Raw genomic sequence first — 8195 nt, 5'->3', positions numbered from 1 at the left:
CTTGAAATCTTCTTGTAATACATAATGAAAAATGAAACAGGCCCTATTTCGTGGGCACGGTTGCATATTATTTCACTTTACTTCTCACAAATTCCCAAATCCCCAACCAATTTCATTGCCTGCGCCTTCATTTTCTTCTCTGTAACATTCTTCCACCAGCTCTGCGTTCTGACCTACCTACCTCTCCTTCCAGATTCAAAAATAATAAAGGTTAGAAAAAACTGTCTTCCCATGTACGGCGATGGCTTGGATTGTGTCCTTGCTAACCCTGCTGCACCTGGTTGATATGATGCAATGGAGAGTCCCAGATAGGGAGCAGTAGACAGAGCTTCTGTGCCAGTTCCCTGTAAGCGTGCCCTTTTTTCCTCTATATAAAATGAGGAAAAGATTAGCTAGGTGATCACACACACAGATTTCTCTCTCAGAAGCAGAATTCCTATGACTCAGAGTAGGTTTGGGACCCTCCTAGTTCTACCCAAGAGATTCTAATGCAGCCTCTCACAAGCTAGGCGACCTTGGCCAAGATCCTTCATCCCCTGTATGTCTACAGTTAAATCCCCCTAACTGTAAAATAGAAAAGATTAAAATACCTACTTCATGAGATTGTGGTGAAGATGACAAGAATTAACATATGCAAAGTGCTTAGAAGAGTACCTGGCAAATAAATTCTACAAAACGAACTGTAGCAGATTATGGATTCCTTTTTTTTTTTTTTAACGATTTTGTATTTATTCATTTGAGAGAGAGAGAGAGAGCATGAGCCAGGCATAAGCAAGGGAGAGGGGCAGATGGAGAGGGAGAAACAGGTTCCCCACTGAGCAGGGAGCCTAACTCCGAAGCTCTATCCCAGAACCCTGTGATCATGACCTGAGCCAAAGGCAGATGCTTAACCCACTGAGCCACCCAGGTGCCCTTGGATTCTTTTCTTTAACAGCTTTGTTGAGATATAATTCACCCATTTCAAACATATAATTCCATATATTTACAGAGTTGTGCAACCTTCACTAGAATCAGTTTTAGAACATTCTTATGACCTCCAAAAGAAACCCCATATTCTTTAGCTATCAGCCTCCCAACCTCCCTCATTCCACCTCCAGCCCTAGGCAACCCCTAATCTACTTTCTGTGTCTATAGATTTGTCTGTTATAGACATCTCATTTAAATGGAATCATAAAATAAGTGGTTTATTCGTGACTAGCTTCTCTCAATTGGTGTAGTGTTTTCAAGAGGTACCTATGTTGTGACACGTATCAGTACTTCACTCCTTATTATTGCTGAATATCACTCCATGGTATGAGTATATCTGTTCATCAGTTGATGGACATTTGGGTTGTTTCCACATTAGAGCTATTATGAACAATGCTGCTATAAACATCCATATACAAGTTGTTGTGTGAACAAACATTGGCATTTCCCTTGAGGATAAATCTAGGAGTAGGACTGCTAGGATCTATGGTGACTCTATGTTTAATTATTCAAGGAACCACCAAACTGTTTTCCAAAGCAGCTGCATATTTTTCATTCCCAGGTAGTAGGGAATTTCTACATATCCTCACCAATATTTGTGGTTTTCTGACTTTTTGATTCCAGCCATCCTTATGGGTATAAAGTAGTATCTCATTGTGGGTTTGATTTATATCTTACTAATATCTAATGATGTTAAACATCTTTGCATGTGCTTAGCACCTATTTGTAAGCTATGGATTCTTATAAAATACCTTGTGTCGATGCCTCAGGAGACCTTATACCACCAGAGATACCTTGAGAGCAGATATAGATCCTAGGTTCCCATGAGAGTTTGAAAAGATCCTCTTCATACAACTTGGCCCTTGCAAGATGAGGGTACTGGCCATGTTCTTAATGTTATACCAATCAAGGAAAACTAGAAAAATATGATAGTACCTCTTAAGTTCACCAGGCTCCTGTTTAGCTTCTATTTTTCCACCCAGGCCTCTTTTATTTCTATGAAAAATTCTTATTTCAGTGTCTTCCAAAGGCTCCAATTACCATAATTATAAATTCTGCTCCCTTGACATCTTTTTCCTGTGTGTGAGCCCAACCATTAAAAAGTATGGAACATTTATATCTTTCATAATACACACGGAAGTAATCTATACATATTGACTAAGAAGGTCAAAGTCTTACCACTTCTCAAGAAGGAGCCTCCTTACACAAGCCAAAGAAAGCAGTTTAAACTGAATTTATAAATGTGAACAACTTAATTTCCTCACTGGTCAAATGAGATTCATAATCTCTAATTTATGGAGTACTTGTGAGTATTAAATGAGATGTATATAAAGCATTTGTGCTAGACACATAATAAATACAAAATAAAAGGAAAAGTATATGTATACCCGTCAATCAGTTTATGCCTATTTTAAATTATTCTGTCGAAAATCACCTGCAGGTTGACTCTCCAGCCTCGTGGGGTTGCTGGTATACATGGGGGGGGGCACCCCAAAATACAATTTGCTGGGAGGTTGGGAAATAAGAAAGAGACAGAGACTGCAGACCCATAGAGACCAAAGGGACAAGACTGAATTTCCAGAAGAACTTCCATTTTACAACACTTGAGTTGAATGAGTTGAGTTGAATGAGACCACAGAAGACACTGAGCGATCCAGGAAGCCCCAGGCTACTTGCCCTCCCTGCCCGGCCTTGACTGTTCCTTCAATGTTGCTAGAGTTCTTTCAAGCCTCAGAAGAAGAATCTAAAGAGAGCAAAGTTCTCCAGCTCTGAAGAGAAGAGCCATATCTCAGACAACTAAACGAAGCATCCTCCGAGGATGTGGTATGCTGTCTTCCACTTTCCTCCCTTTTACCATGGTTTTACAACACAGGCTGACCCGGACTGGCTGGGCCAGGTGGGTTAGCAGAGTGATCACTTGCTGCCATCTATGGGTAGGACATGAAAAGTGACCAAAGGGAAAATGAAAATTTCTCCTATCCATTAGTGCACGTTCAAATGTAACTCTATGGAGAGTACCAAAGAATGTCGTTTGCTTTTACACTGATTTTCCTAAATGTGGAAATATGAGAAAAAAAAGATTTAGGATTTCTAGCAACCCTGCAACAAATACCTTCAAATCTGCCTGAGACGAGTGATTCACAGATAATGCTATTGACTTGAAAAACTAATCATTTCTGATTTGTCTGGCCCACCATAGCCTTTAAGTAGGAGCAAGTTAAAAAATAGAGATCAAGTTAGGTTAAGGTATTTTTTAATAACCAAAATTGTCTTTGTTCTAACTAAAAATAAGCCCATCAAAACCTATTATAACAGAGGTCTATTTGTCATGGTTACCATGGAATTAGAATCTTTGCAATTATTTTAAAATAGTACTTTCTCTCCACAGCTAGAAACTTCTGCATACGGAGACAGGAGAACCAGTTTTAATGAGAAAAACTCAATTGTGTCCTGAAATATTTATACCAGCTTTGCAATTAGGTATAAAACATTTACCAGTTCTGCCTCCAAACACATCCTTGAAAAAGATGGAAACTGTTATCTCTGATTCACCAAAAAACAGAAGAAAAAAAAAACTTGTTTTGACTTATCTGGTCTGCTAATTTTAGACAAATTAAAAAATCCGAGGTAAGTGAATAGAACAGGAAAATAGGAAATGGCAACTTTTTTTGGAGAGATTGAGGCAGACAAACTGTGCACACAATTCTTAAAGCATTCATCATATTCCTGGTTGATAGTCTTCTCTCCTAACTAGATGTGAGGTCTTTGAAAGCAGCAGTGGTATTATATATTGTATATTGTCCTTGTATATTCTGAAGCTATTCCTAGTGCCTGAAGTTTTAGCAATAAATATTTGTGAGTATTTAGTCAACAAAAATGTATTTTCTAGATACTTATTCCAGGTATCATCATAGGTAAAGGGAAAGAAAGATGGATGGATTTTAGTGTGTGTTAAAAACTGAGTGTTAACTTCAGCAATGCAGGCATAATATAATATAACCGTAGCTTGTTGAATGAATAAGTTCAGATAGGTCACTTAATGTGACTAATAAGTTGGCCATGGTGTAGCCTGCATTACTAAGATGTAATGCAGAAAAGCTAAATTTTGATGGGATATGTCAACTATGTACAGCAGGTGATTACTTCCAGCTGAGGAAGGGTAGCAACTGGTGGGGTGGGGGGGAGTGGAATCAGTTCTCATCTATTTTGTTTACAGCTGTATCTTTAGCACTTGGAACAGTTCTCAGGACACAGGGCTCAATAAATATCTAAGAATGAACATTATTATTATACTTTCCCATTAGAGCCTTTTTGTGGCACAGTTGTGAAAATGAGGCCTTCAGAGAGATGGAATGATCCTCCCACGGTTATTTAACAAGAAACTTTTGGAATTCCAACTGGTATCCAAATGCTTGATTTCTGAGATCCCAGGGTATGTCATCAGACCAAACCGTGTCATATGCTCAGATCTCGGATTCCAGTCTTCTTGACACCAGCAAATAAATACACACAAAGCAGCAAATATAATGAATCCACAGCTTCTTCACCTGCCTTCCTTACTGTCCACCTTCTGTCTGAGACTATCTGAAGGGTTCCATGATCATCACTGAATTACATAACCATCCAAATGAGATTGTTCTTCCATCTGTTAAGGGCCATCAGAGCCCCCGTGCAATGAATTTCAATTTAAGGAGCTTTATGTCCCATCTGGAGCAAGAGGATTCATTCCTATATAAGAGAAAAAAGATCATTGTGATTTTAACCTGGTTTTAATGGAAATGACTCAATCCAAACCTTAAAATTTAAATGATGTTTAAATATTGCATGTCTCAGCGCACTGAGATAATGATCTTGCCAGCAATTATTTTCAAAGTCCCATTTTCACAGCAGTAAATGCTCATTAAAAATAAACCATATATACAAGAGCGCTCACTGCAGCAGTATTTGTAAGAGGAGAAGACTTGAAACCAACCCAAATGTCTATCAAAGGAGATGACACAAAGAAATTGTGCTGTGTTCATACCGTGCAGCTATTAAAAAGAAAGAAGGAGGCCTACATGTGCCAGTGACAAGATATTTAACATCTATAAATAAGTGAAAAAAAATGCAAGATGCAAAACACTATGCATGTTTCTAATGTTGGTAGTTACAGCAATAAATGTCAGTATGTGCATATCAAAAAATCTGGAAGTGTATACAAAATAAAGACAGTAATTTCTCTGGGAAATAACATGAGGGGGCAATTTGATTTTCAACCTTATTCAAAATCATCACATATTGCTTCCTTAATTGAAAAAGACTTCTATCTCCTTTTAAATATGAGGTGTAATAAATACATTTCGCACTAATAAATTGAAAATTTCAAATGAAAGTTTACATGAAAATGGAATATGCTCCTTTCAAACAGTTACTGTGTGCTATAAACACTGCATTGTTTATATTCTTCAGTCCACTGATTGTTAACATAGAGAGCCTTTATTCATAATTCTATTGTGACAGCAGAAAACTAGAAACACCCAAGTGCTTGACAGAGGAATAGTTAAATAAACGGCCACTCCCAATAAACTGTTATGCAGCCATTTAATAAGAAGATTAAGAAGACTATGAAACACTATGAAATGCCCACGTTAAGGGTGACGGTAATGATAATGATCATAATGTGAAGAGTAAATGGCAAGACACAGAAGTGTCTATTCAAATGCGTGCAGTAGGATCTCTGAATGGAAAATATAACAAAAAGAAATTTTTCCAGAGCTAAGAATAACATTGTTTAGATGGTGGTCCCCTTGATTATTTTCCTTCCTTATACCTTTCCATGTTTTCCAATTTTCTAAGTAACCACTTACTACATTTATAATGGAAAATAATGCAATCACTCCTATCGATGGGATATTGTAAATAGCAACATTCTTCTTACTGGCATGCCATACAAATTTATTCACATTTTTCTTTCATTCTACCGTTGGGTTCATTTTTTCTAAAAAATGATTTCTAGTCCTACGGCTGCCCCTAACTTTCCCAGTGCTTTGGAGTGCACCACCAAATTCTCCACTCAATAGCTGTAAAATTAGACTATTTCATTAGGCTAAGTGAGAAATCAAAAAATTTATGAAAAATGGAGTTCCCACAAAAGGAGCCCTATTTTTCTAATGGCTAAGCACCCAGGGCTTATCACAGAGATCCATAGGCCAACAGCAGAAGAGCTGGGTTCATCACAATTCAGACATCACAATTTAGACATTGTGAATTTACTATGTTGAGCTAGAATCTAAACTTTAGTCTTAGAATTTTCCTAAAATAAAGGGAATAGAAATAGGCTAATAGGCTGTGTGCCTATTAGATAGCTATTGTTACCTTGTTTGACATACAAAGAAACGAACATACAAAGGGGCTGAGAGAATTGCCCAAGATCATGACTAAGCTGGGGTTCAGTCCAGGGTGTGTGAATCCCACTAAGATTTTGTAGGGCTGAGAGGTGAGGTTTCAGAGGGATGAATGATTTGTCCAAGGTACACTGCCAGTTAGCAGGAGGCCGACCCAGATCTGTTGACACCACTCATACATTCACTTCACATTTTCCTCTTTCTATATTTTTACAAGTTCATTATCATCAATTATCAGTATTTTCCCTTCTCATTTTATTTTAGGTTTCCCTTTCATTTCCTCTCTTCACTAATTTGCCTCCTGGGAGTGTTTGTGGACCTGATATTTCAGTTCACTAATTAATGGTTCAACTACATGCTTTCTGCTCTGTACCCTATCTCTTGAGTTTGATATTGTAACCATATTTTAATCTATAATCAGTATATCCTTCTATGTACTGTCTTGTCCTTACATCATGTCACGGGCATTCTCTTATCTCTTTGAGGATCTTTATCTATTTGGAACTCTTGATCTATTCAATTATTTCCAATTCCTATAGTAATGCAATAGCCAAGACAGGATAGGATATACTGCAGTAACAAGTATTGCTGGAGAGTTCAGTGGCTAACTCAAAACTTTGTTTCTCACTCACAGGCAACTACCCTCTCTCACCATGATCTTGTCCCTCAGGTATACTTTTAATTCTCTGCCCCAGGCATTGTTCTTCAAGGTGTTTTCCTGAGTGTACTCATCTACTATTCAAGGTCTGGAGGGAAAGAAAGAGGAAGGACCACTCAGTAGTGGACAGGTAGGCTGGCTCCACTGCCTTCCTGACATTGTCTCTGCCCCATGTCTGCGGCACAGGACAGAAGCTGATGTTTATCCACAAAGAGGCAGGCTGTGATTTTCCAAGGCCAACAGATAGGGGTTGGGGGGGATCCACGGGGAAGGTGTGCTCAATTTGTCCCAAACTTTTGTCCTTTGCCCCTATTCCATTTCTTCCCCAGCAACTCTCACAACCTCTTTCTCTCCCTAGGGGTTTCTTGCTCTTTGTTTCTCAGATTCACATACTGTTTTCATTTCTCTGGCACCTTCAGAGATAGGCTGGGTTCCGGGAGGGAGCAGAGGCCTGTCCTAGGTCCCTGTTTTATCAGGCTCCAGAGTCCAAGGCATTTCTACTGCAGCATTTCTAATGCCTCCTGAAATTGATAAGATCTCTAAGATAGTGAGCTTTTCCAGAGAACTCTGGACTTCCTTTTTTTCCCATCTTGCGATAAGGGTACATAGTACTAGCACAGAGTGAGCATTAAAAATATGATAACTTGACTTAAATATTTTCCTATGTACCGTCTTGTCCTTGCATCATGTCATAGGCATTCTCTTATCTCTTTGAGCCTCTTTATCTATTTGGAATTGTTGATCTATTCAATTATTTCCAATTCCTATAGTAATGCAATGTGAAGAGGGAACCACTTCTCCTAAAATGTGCAGCTCCAATGAATGTAGCCACACCTAAGTGGATTTTAACATTCTTAGAGGAAGCCTAAACTCAGTGCCCCTCCCCCCCAACCTTTTCTCAAGCTGTTGTTCAAATTTGAACAGTTTAGGAGAATGGGACAGGAGGTCAGACACAATAATTATGAGGTGAGTTGATTTCCTAGTTTGCACCCTGCCTGGGAAGTTGAGTTTTATGAATATAATTAGACACCGGGAAGCAAACAAATGACGTATTGCTGTCAGCAATTTTTGTTATCAGGGAAGGTATGTATGATTTGCTTATGACATATGCCTAAAATAAAATCAATATAAGCACTACAGTCCCAAAAGTATCACCTAAACTACAGTTAAAAAGAAAGTCTGGTTTC

The 8195-nt window shown here is 38.4% G+C and overlaps 1 long non-coding RNA gene across 2 annotated transcripts; it reads left to right on the top strand.

Moving 5' to 3' along the window:
• The first annotated feature begins 2649 nt into the window (after window positions 1–2649).
• LOC112658019 (uncharacterized) lies at window positions 2650–5609 on the top strand. Of its 2 annotated transcripts, none has more exons than XR_003135443.3 (3): window positions 2650–2790; window positions 3356–3594; window positions 4272–5609. It is a non-coding gene; the product is annotated as an uncharacterized LOC112658019 (long non-coding RNA). The 2 variants fall into 2 exon arrangements; XR_003135444.3 differs by having other exon boundaries at window positions 2706–2863.
• The last annotated feature ends 2586 nt before the right edge of the window (window positions 5610–8195 follow it).

This window comes from Canis lupus, chromosome 35, assembly GCF_003254725.2.
Source record: "Canis lupus dingo isolate Sandy chromosome 35, ASM325472v2, whole genome shotgun sequence".
Taxonomy (NCBI): Eukaryota; Metazoa; Chordata; class Mammalia; order Carnivora; family Canidae; genus Canis; species Canis lupus.
This window is presented reverse-complemented; position numbering and strand designations above follow the sequence as displayed.